The following is an 11,536-nucleotide window of genomic DNA, read 5'->3' on the forward strand; positions in this document are numbered from 1 at the left end:
CTCAAAGTTTATAATATTTTACATTCAACCTTAAATTTTGTCTACAGGTTTTTCCAAAATGGAGAAACTGTAAACACTTCTTACATTATTGTGATTAGATTAAAAAGTATTCATTGTAGATCCTAGCAGTGAGGTTCACTTTTTCATAGGGGGTCATCCGACAGTTCTCGTGGGGCTTCCTGCTTGTGGACTGGACAGATCACACCATGGCGTAGCAAGTGTCATGTTATTCTCTGCCAAAGCATACTTTGTCATTGAGACGATAATGACAGTGCAAGACGCACTTAAGTCTTCATAGCTTGTACTTGCGGGAGAATTTTTGCCTATATGAAACTCGGGAATGTCTTTTAGAGAAGAGTGGAAAGCTACCTTTCAATGCCAGAAAAGTACAGATGGTAATTGGTTTGGTTTTCACTGCTGTCCCTCATCTTGGGATTAAAAGAAAAATTGGGCAGGTGACCTCAAGGGACAGATGTAGTGATCTGTCCACTTTGACCCTGGTTGAATCAATGTTTTTAATCTACCCCTCTTAAGGTAGAGGCAGAGTGCGTGAGTTACAGAAAATCTCAGGTCTTTGAAACAATTAAAGGAGAGAGACTAGGCTGACTGAAGTTTGAGAATCCAGTGTAAGCAATAGTTGATTATTGAGTGATATTGAGTAGAAAATAAAGAGATTTTTCCTTTTTTCTTTATATATATTATCTTTAAGAAATGATTCTAATAAACAGTTTAAACATCCTTTATTTTTTAATCCAAAAGCCCAAAAATCACAAAAATAATTTGGAGACTTTTCTCTATAAAAACATATCTCATACTAATTTCAGTGTCTAAAAATCATTATAAGGGCTTTCAAGGATCTTTACCGAACTTAATCTCTCTCTTTATTTTTCCCTCAAAGCCTAACTGCCTGCACTTAGGGAAAGAGTAAATTGTCTTTATTGTGGATTCTTGGAAAGATTCATTATTTAAAAATTATATCATATATACATGCTAAGAAAATACAAAATGACAAGAAGTTCAGATTTATCCACAGTGTAATAGAATTGTCTACGCAATTCTGGTAGAAAAATAATTTCTAAACTATTACATCTGAAATAGAAATGTGTAAGTAAATGAAGGGTCTCCCCACAGCCAGTTTTCTCTGGAAACTAATTGTCGTACATGACTAGTGTGCGACTATAACAATTACGGAAAAATGAGCCTCACTCTGTTTCCAAACACTCAATTTATGCATTCAAATAAAAGAACTGGTGTGGTGCCTGACAACTAGAAACTGTGTGACCTCTTTTTAATCGGATCAACTGATTCACTCTGAAGGAAGTTGCCCCTGTATCAGTAGTAAATTGCTCTCAGTTTCACTTAGGTCTATGTTGTGGCTATCACACAGTGACAACTTTACCCACTGCCATTTTTTTTTTATAGTAGTCATGGCCTCTTGGGGTCGAGAGAGAGAGATCTCATGGCTGTCACAATCTTACGATATTTTATAGATTATGAATCTTCCAACATTGTCTATCCCATGCTCAGTTTATGTCCTGGCTCTAAGAAGGAGAACTTCATAAAAAATAAGCAGGCTCCAACATAACAGCACTTCCCATTTTCTCTCCAGTAACAACAGAGGCACCAAGAGAGGTTTCTACTGTTTTTTGTTTGTTTGCTTATTTGTTTTGTGTTTTGTTTTTTATTTTTATCTGTGATATTTGTTCTCCTTCTTTAATATCTTAAGATTTACATCACTATCAGTATACTCAGTATTAATTATCCAAAAATCCCGGCATTTTATGTGTTAGTGAGGATTCGAAGTTCCCATCAGAGAAATTTGAAAATAAGGAAGTTTTCTAAGTCAGTGAATTTTGTTCAATACACACAGCAAATACAAAGAGCAGTAGAAAAATATTTAGGAGAATGTATTTTCATTTGAGAGTGTTCTGTTTTGAGGAGATGTCAGATTCCAAAGTAGAGGATTACAATTTTGTTTGAATAACAGACTTTTATATGATTTTTTCATATGATATCTTTTTATATTAATGCCACTAGCCTCTGCAACGAAAATACATAAATAGGGCTCAACATCTACCAGGTGGCAAAATTAGGCAGGATCTGTAAGTCATTCTGTTTTCAAGCCTCCTTCTCTTCTCACCCCGACCCAGTCCCATCAGTTAATAAATTTTAATTTGTTTGCCCTAATGTCTTTCCATTTGCAGTGTTTCCTTTGAAACTGCATCCAGATGGCCGTTGTCTATAGGACTCATACTTTTTTGCGAGTCCCAGAACACTAGGTTCTACTAAAATGTTTCACTTTAGAATTGCTCTCCCCATACTAACTATGCTAGATTCACCAAATCTGTGCTTTCTATATTTTTATAACTTATTCTTAAAGAAAAAGTTTTGTATTTCCTTTTCCCAGAATCTAGTAGTTTCAAACTTCTTTTTCAGTAGCAAATGGAGTTTAAGATATTCTCTCTCAGGTTTTCTATAAACTCTAAGAAGGCATGAGAAGGGTACATTTCTACTACAGGAAAGAGAAGGTTATTAAGATGGGGGGTGAGAAAAATATGGGGCAGAGGAGGAGGTTTATTGGAAATGTCTAAGTGGTAGTTATTAATAAATGAGAGATACATTTATATACCCTTCAACTACAAGGGAGGTCTGTGCAATTAGCAGTTTTTTAGGAAGCCAATAAAAAAGCAATTTATTCTACATAAACTGAATTTTATTTATAGATATTATTATATCAAAATACCAAAAGTGAGACTTGCTTCAGCTACCTTTAATGGAAGTCAGTAAAGGACCATAGTTAGAGAGACTTCTATAGTTCTACTCTATATGACCGTGCATACCCATAGGTTAGCTCCCACTTATAAGTGAGAACTTCACTTAGGATAATGGCCTCCAGTTCCATCCAAGTTGCTGCAAAAGACATTACTTCATCATATTTTATTTATCTGCTCCATCAGTCGCTGGACATTTAAGTTGATGCCATATCTTTGCTGTTGTGAATTGTGTTGCAATAAACATACGAGCGCAGGTATCTTTTTGCTACATAATGGCTTCTTTTCCATTGTGTAGATAATCAGCAGTGGGACTGCTGAATTGAATGGTATATCTACTTTTAGTTCTTTGAGAAATTGCCATACCGATCTCCATAGAGGTTGTAATAATTTATTTCCCCACTTGTTAACAGTGTGTAATTGTGCCTTTTTCACTGCATCCATGCCAGTACCTATTGTTTTATGACTTCTTAGTAACAACCATTCTGATTGGGGTAAGGTAGTATCTCATTGTAGTTCTAATTTTCATTTGTGTGATAATTAGTGACGTTGAGCATTTTTTCATGTTAGCCATTTGTATATCTTCTTTTGAAAATTGTCTGTTCATGTTTTTTGCCCATTTTTTAATAGGACTCAATCTCTCCTGGTTTGTAATGTTTCTGCTGAGAAGTTTGCTGTTAGTCTGATGGACTTTCCTTTATAGGTAATTAGATGTTTTTATCTTGCTGCTTTTAACATTTTCTCCTTACTATGGGCTATGGATAGTCTGATGACTATATGCCTGGATGAAGGCCTACTTGCAATGTATCTCCCTGGCGTTTACTCAGCCTCTTCTATCTGGGCACCTATATTGGTTGCAAGACCAGAGAAGTTTTCTTCAATTATTCCCTCAAATAAGTTTTTCACACTTTTTACTTTTTCTTCTTCTCCCTCAGGAGTACTATGACTCATAGGTTTGAACATTTTACATAGTCCCATAGTTCTCAAAGATTTTTTCATTTTTTTATAATTCTTTGTTCTTTATTTTTTTCTGACTGGGTTAATTCAAAATATCTGTCTTTGAGCTTTGAAATTTTTTCTTCAGCTTGGTCTGGTCTACTGTTTGAGTTTTTAGCTGCATTTTGTAATTCCATCAATGTGTCTTTCATTTGCAGAAGTTCTGTTCCCCCCACACACTTTTGTTTTTTTAAATATCTACCTCATTAGTGAATTTTTAATTCATGTCCTGATTTTTTTTTTTTTAGTTTCTTTGTGTTGATTTTCAACTCTCTTGGATCCCATTGAGCTTACTTATAATCCATATTTTGAATTCTTTATCTGTCATTTCAAAATTTTCCTTTTGGCTGGGATCCATTGCTAGAGAACTAGTGTGATCCTTTGGGGGTATTGAAACAGTCTCCTCTCTCATACTGCCAGAGTTCTCACACTGGTTCCTTCTCATCTAGAGAAGCTATCACTTCTTTTTGAATTTATTCTTGTTTCAATAAAATATTTTCCTTTTTTTGTTATTTTGTTTTATCTTATTTGTTCCCCCTTGAGGACGTCAGTATAATATGTGTTGTGTTCTGTTGTTTGGCTTTGATTTTGGCTTTCAGGGGGCCAAGGCTCTGTATGAGTTCCTTGCTTGTAGATAGCTTTTGTGTAGTGGCTTTCTCAGATGCTGATTATATAATAGTAGAGATGTACTGGGTGTAAGAGCCATCTTGCTACCCTCTGCAGGTCTGGAATTGTAGTGGTCTCAGGAAGCTTATCTGGTTCTACAGTACAGTGTCCTTCTGACAGCAGGTATTGCATTGGGTTGTGCATTTCAACCTCCAGGTTCAGTAGGTGGCACTTAAGGGTCAGAGCTGGCTGCAGCAGAAGCTGGTGGGTAGGCATTTGACCTTTGTTTACCATAACAAGCTCTCTGTTGTCTCAGGCGACTGACTATTCTGTGGCAGGAAAGCAGCCACTTCTCTGTTATGCCCCTTCCCCAAGGCTCATGACTGTCAGTTGGGTCAAACACTGTCATCTGTCTCCAGGTCCTGACATTGCTGAGAGCTGCAGAAAATGTCTGTCCCAAAGCTCTCTGCCTAAATGGTTTCAGGGCAGAACCTCTTCCCTCCGCCCCAAACAGGTAGCTTTGTGGCTCAAATGTGATCCTCTGCAGGGAGCACTGCTGCTCCAGATAGAGAGGGAGAGGTGCCCTGACTGGCACACATGGGTGGGTATCAGCTGTGGTGTTGCTGGCAGTTTGGGTCAGTTGGACCTCAGGCTCCTGGGGACGTCTTCAGTGCCAACAGTGGTGGACCAGGTTAGGTAATCCCCAATCCCAGGTCCCTGGAAGGCATGCTTGAGTCCTGGTGGACCAGGCTAGTGAACTTGTCCTCAGACCTCCCTGGGTTCAGGCATTGGCTGTGTTAGGGAGGGGTGGGGTGATCCCTGGTGGCTGGCAACTCAAGCAGAGGAAGGGTGAATGCACTGTGGGCTGCCCCGGGGGAGGCTGGGCCCCTCTCAGCAGGATTAGCAGAGATAGGCAGCTGTAGGCCCTGTGAAACACAGTGCAGGGCACCCAGGATGCAGACCTCTGGGCACTGGGCTCTCAGAATGATGCCACCAGGGACGGTGGACCCCTCTCAGTGCAGGCAGCTGAAGCTGTGTGATCTGCCAGCACACACCCGCAACTTTATCAAGTCCCATTTATTTATTTTTGTTGTGGCTGAGATTGCCATTGGGGTCTTCTTCATAAATTCTCTGCCTGGGCCAGTATCTAGAAGGGTTTTTCCAACATTGTCTTCTAGAAATGTGTGGATTAATAAAATGTGGTATATATATGTATGTGTGTGTGTGTGTGTGTGTGTGTGTATGTATATAGCATTGTGTTCTGCTCAGCCATGAAAAATTAATGAATTAATGAATTAATACCTTTTGTAACAATCTGGATGGAACTAGAGACCATTCTCCTTAGTGAAGTATCACTGTGATAAAATACAACCTGCTGATTTTATTTTATAATTTGTGCTTTTTTGACATAAGAATTTTGCCTAACCCCAAGTCATGAATATATTCTTCTATGTTACCTATGGTTTTATGTTTTGCATTTAGGTCTGGAGTCATTTAGGTACATCTATTCAAAAATTCAAGTCTTATTTTAAGGTCATCCTTTCTCCATTTCATTGCCTTGGTCCTTTGTTGAAATTCAATTGACCATACCTGTGTAGATCTGTTTGCAGATTCAATATTATGTTCAATTGATTTATTTGTCTCTCACCTTATACTAAGACTGTAGTGCTTTGATTACTGTAGATTAACATTTTTTTCAATTAGTTAGTGTGAGTCATCCACCTTTAATAATTGGAGTACATGAGCTCACCCAGGAAACAGTGAAAACAAACAAACCAAAAAAAAATCCATGTGGTTGGGGCCTAACAAATATTGATACTCACCTGCTAGACTCGTGTTACCAAAGGACAGGGCTTTTTTTGTGTTGTTTACCAATGGACATTTAGCACCTAGCAAGATGTTTGATATAAAGGATTCCCTTGTCAGACATTTTTTTGGTTGTCAGAAATACTGTCTCAGTTGGAATCTGTTTGTGAAGTTTCTCTATACCTTCAGACTTTAGCAATGTTTTGAAAGAGTCGGGTCTAAGTTAATGATTAAATAAGCTTTGTGACCCAATCACAAGAGACTCTTCCCAGGGAAGTTCTGCACTTTTCTACCTTGAGACCCCTGATATTTTGCTAACCTTTTTTATTCTTAATATTCTTCAACTGCAAAATGTGGAAATAGTTGCATCTACTTTGCTAGTTTGTTTTAAGGGTGAAATGTGTCAGTATATTAAAATGTTTAGAAGGTTGACCACCACATAGTTAATGCTAAGGAAATAATAGTAATTATTATCAATATCATCACCACCATTATTTCCGCCTTTAGTATTGGCAAGTCCTCCTGTAAGGATAGACTCCTTCTGTGGAAGAGAAGTGAGGAATAATGGTAACGGCAGGGGCAAGTGCTTCAGTGCAGAAGTACAGATGGTTCCCCACTTAATGATGGTTCAACTGACAATTTTTCAACTTTATGATGGTGTAAAAGTGATATGCATTTAGTAGAAATCATACTTTGAATTTTGAATTTTGGTCTTTTCCTAGCCTAGCTATATGCAGTACAATACTCCTATATAACATATTCAACATTTTATTATATTAATAAAATAGGTTTGTGTTAAATGATTTTGCACAACCGTAGGCTAATGTACGTGTTCTGAGCACGTTTAAAGTAAGCTAGGTTAAGCTACAATGTTCAGTAGATTAGATGTATTCAATGCATTTTCGACTTTCAATGCTTTCAACTTACAATGGGTTTATCAGGACATAACCCTGTCATATGTCAAGGAGTATCTGTGTTTTCCTTTCTGGTATAGAGCTGCTACTTATTTTCTGCTCTTTCCTTGAAGCAACACCAAGATATCATTCTGCTTTGTTTTCTGTTCTCTTCAAAAGTGCCACCACCCTATCTGTTAATCGTATTTGCCATCCCTAGATGGCTGAGTGGGAGCCGTCTCCCCCAATCCCCATTCCTCCTTGCAGGCCTTCTGACAAGCTGTGACGCTCACCTCCAGTAGTGATTTTGTGGCTAATCAGATAAAACATGAGGAAGTTACAAACTACAATGTCTTAGAAAGTTGACAGGGCTAGATGTTTGTCTATAACTTTGACTTTCATATTAAAATAATAAAAAATACTGGAAATTTCAAAAATTCACTTTTATTTCTTCTTTTTTTTTAATTTTATGTTGTTTTTTATTTTTTTAAGAGATGGGGTCATGCTGTATTGCCCAGGCTGGTCTTGAATTCCAGGACTCAAATGTTCCATCCATCTCAGCCTCCTGCGTAGTTGGGACTACAGATAAGAGCCCCCATGCCTGGCTCTCACTTTCATAGTTCATGATGGGTTTCACCAAACTCCCCAAACCAAGTTCAGCATTGCCATTTTCATAGACAGACATCACTTTCCTGTCAGGTAGCTTGTGACACTAACTTCCTTCTTTTTTCAAACCATGTCCAGAAAGCTGAATAAAATATTATGTTTTTGGCCTCAATAGGCTAAGCTACATTTCCAACTATTACAGATTAGTGATACCCATTTAATGGAAATTGTTTCTCATAATTAACCAATCACTTTCTGTCACATCGCTAGGCACCAATAGGTCACAGAAGGTCAAAGGCATCTGCTAAGAATAATGAGAATGGGAGGCACTCTGGGGAGTGGAGGAGGGATTTCTGACTTTGGCGTGTACCTGGCTAGTATAGTGAATCTAAGTCTTTGTCAAACTATTAGAGGACAAAATTCATCCAGTCTTATATGAAATGACTTTCTAACAGAATACTCATTTTACAGAAAAGGAAATCAATTTAAGTGTTATCGCCTTGCTCTTATCTAGATCATTCTACAAACAACTTTGAAATTCATTTATGTTCCTAAAGGCCTTAGGCATCTTCTGCAGCAACTACTGATGAATTTTCAAATCAGAGGAAAATAAAAGGCAAAGAAATTTACACATATATTTTATTCTTGACATTCTCGCAATGTGTTGAGCAAAAAAAGATGAGTATAAAGGAGTGAAGGAAGAGGAACAGGTAAATAAATGTCAAAACAAATTAGGCATAAAACAGATTAAAGCAACATATGGAGAAAGCTGGTAGTTATACTTCTAATTTTCAAGGGTGTTTTACATAGAAAATTATATATTATATAATATAAATATATGTGTAACATTTTACGTAGGTAAATGTAGCTTTCTGGGTCAATATATTTTTCTTAAAGTCCTCAGTGGTAAATTTTGTCATTTACATAATATCATTTACGTAACAAAGTAGGGAACCGATAATGCAGTTTTCCTTTTCTTCTATGATACAAGAAAGCAACCTTTTAAGATTGTTCTTTCTTTTTCTTTCAAGTTCTATGAAAACTTTTACAGAAAAAAAATAAAGGGCTCTTAGTTACCAGAGAGCCTGATTTTTACCGGCATTGCGCTTAGTAACTTGTCACTCTGAAGAGCAGTTCAGCCAGAAGTAGAAAAACACTTTTGGCCCCGTACCACGTGTTATTTGGAAATATTTCCCTCGTACTCACCTAGTCATAAAGTACTTTGAGAGGGGATGCTACATGTCTTAAAACAGAAGTGCAATATAATAATTTGTGAAATCAAATAAAACTTTGGATAACCATCCTTCTCTTTTGTGCCCAAAGAGCTCCTCAAACAGGGCTCATCGGCAGTTGTGATGCAGTCACTATTCTATTTAATGTTAAATGAGAGCGAAACTTCAGTTTCTTTCCCTCTGCCTCTTATAATTTTTATCAGTAATTTGATTGCTGCTTTAAAAACAGGAGATGTTAAAAGAGTTAATCATAATGGAAGAAAGACTGTAGCTAATATTTTCAGCATTTTCATAGGTGGTACACAATTGAATTTGACATGAAATTCTCCATTAAGAAACTTTATAAAAGTCTTTCAGAATATATTTAGTAACAATGCGGTTTGAAAAGTATTTATTAATAAAAAATATTGTAGTAGAAAATACTAAAAGTACCTGTCTTCAAAAAAATAAGGCACTTAGTGTCCACCCTAATGTTGCTGACTTACCCTCTAACTCCATTGGCCTCACAGTGCATTTTTAAAAATTTTCTTCTATAAATTATTTTGAGATGCTGGAAAGCATATAATTTAGAATAAATTTAGACATTAGAACCAAAGAGAGTTTTAATTATGGTGAGAACACTTATTTCTGTGTTTAAATTAATGTGAAATTGATAAAATTCATCTACACAAAAATTTTACATGTCGAAATTATTTTAAAATATAGGAATGTAAAAATAAACAGAAAGCTAGAGAATTTATTCATGTTGGTTTTAGGAAATGGATGTAAATCTGATTGCCATGAGGGAAAATTAAATAAAAGCAATTAACATTTATGTCTACCCTGAAAAAGTATCTTTTAAAGTCCAGTAAAAAAACAAAACAAAATAATACCTAGCACAGATACAGCAATCTACTACATAACAGAAATGATGTGTGATTGTGCATCCATAAAAACAATACCTCCTTAAGTTTTCTATAAATTAGAATAATAGAGTGTGTTCAAAACCTTACTTGTAAGCAAGCTGTAAATTTCCAGATCAAATATCCAATAAACACACATGGCATAAAATATGAGCAAATTATAAAATAATGTGATTTAAATTTTAATGGATAATTCTATGCCATACTTATTTCCAAAGGAGGCACTCTGTATTTCTTTTAAAAAATTTTATATTGAAAAGAAAGAAAAATTGTTCCTGAATCATTTAAATACATTTTATAAGAAGAAAACAAAGAATACTGTGTTAATGTGTATTTGTAATATTAAGTTATATCTAAAATATGGATGACTCATTCTCTCTCCCTCTCTCTCCATATATATGTATATGTGTACTATATATTATATATGTGTGTGTACTATATATAAATATATATGCTTCTGACTTTACAAAATAAGTAAATGCTTAGAAAAGTTTCATACATGTTATACAGTTAATTACTGTAAATAAAGTACTGGGATCTAGATCCCCATACCTCTGCTGGGAAAGAAGCTTATAATTTGAACTGAATTTCCACATTTCCCAAAGTAATCTTTCAAACTAACACCCCAAGCCTCAGTCTTCTTTTCTTCTCTTCCTGCCAATATCAAACTCCAAGGTTATGCATCATCACCAGGATTTCATCCCATATGATTTTGTACGTCCCCTCTTCCCATCCAACATTCCAGCCTCGTCAAACTCCCAATCCTTTCTACTTATACTCTCTGGAGCTCATGCTCTGATGTCAGCAAATCACCCTCACATTTGGCTTGAAATGGTCTTTTTGCTTTTCTCATTTAACTGAACTGGGTTTTCCACAGCTTTCCTTACTGACTTTGTTGCCCTTACAAGAAAAGTTTTTTGTTTCATTGGATTTGGTTTGATTTCTCCTCTGTATGCACCCTAAATAGTACAGGTTTGCTGGTGGGATAGGTATATCTTACGCCCCCATTACTGTTGCTTCCAAATTACTTTCATCACCCTTCCTTCAACAGCCCTTCGCTGTGGTCACCGAGGGATGGTCAGGCTACTTGTACTCAGTAGTAAGTTTTCAGAAACAATCTCAGTATCTTTCCCTGCATTGCCACTAGTATTCATCCTTAGCGATAGATGGAAGACCCTGCAAGCAATCCCCCAACACTCCTGCTGCTCTATTGACATTTTCATTTAATGATCTTTTCCTCCACCCCCTCTTATTCTTAATATATATAATCATCTCCTAGAGCTTAACATCACCCATTAGTTCACCCGCCCCCAACATTTCAATTCTAAAAATCCTACTCTCCACATGTTTTTCCCGTTGTTCCTACTTATTTACTCTAGTAAGACCATCTTCATGAAGATTTCACTCATCTGAGTCCTCCATTGTCCAAAACAACTTTCTCTAACCATCCCAAAATCTGTATAGATTTAGCAACTCTTCTTCTCTAACTACTTTAGCTAAAATGTCTCCTTTACCAAAGTCACGGTCATTATTTAGTGCAATTATCCTTTGCTGTCTTATGTACAATAACAAGAATCTTGACCAGTTAGAAATATGTAATATATATGTTTGTTTATTCAGTGCTACCTCTGCTACTAGAATGCAAGATCTCTGAATACAGGAAATTTTTCTCTCATTTCCTGTTTCATCCCCAGGGTTTGGCAAATAGTAGGCAATAAGTATAT

The sequence above is a fragment of the Propithecus coquereli genome, unplaced genomic scaffold (assembly GCF_000956105.1).
Source record: "Propithecus coquereli isolate 6110/MARCELLA unplaced genomic scaffold, Pcoq_1.0 Scaffold36, whole genome shotgun sequence".
Lineage (NCBI taxonomy): Eukaryota > Metazoa > Chordata > Mammalia > Primates > Indriidae > Propithecus > Propithecus coquereli.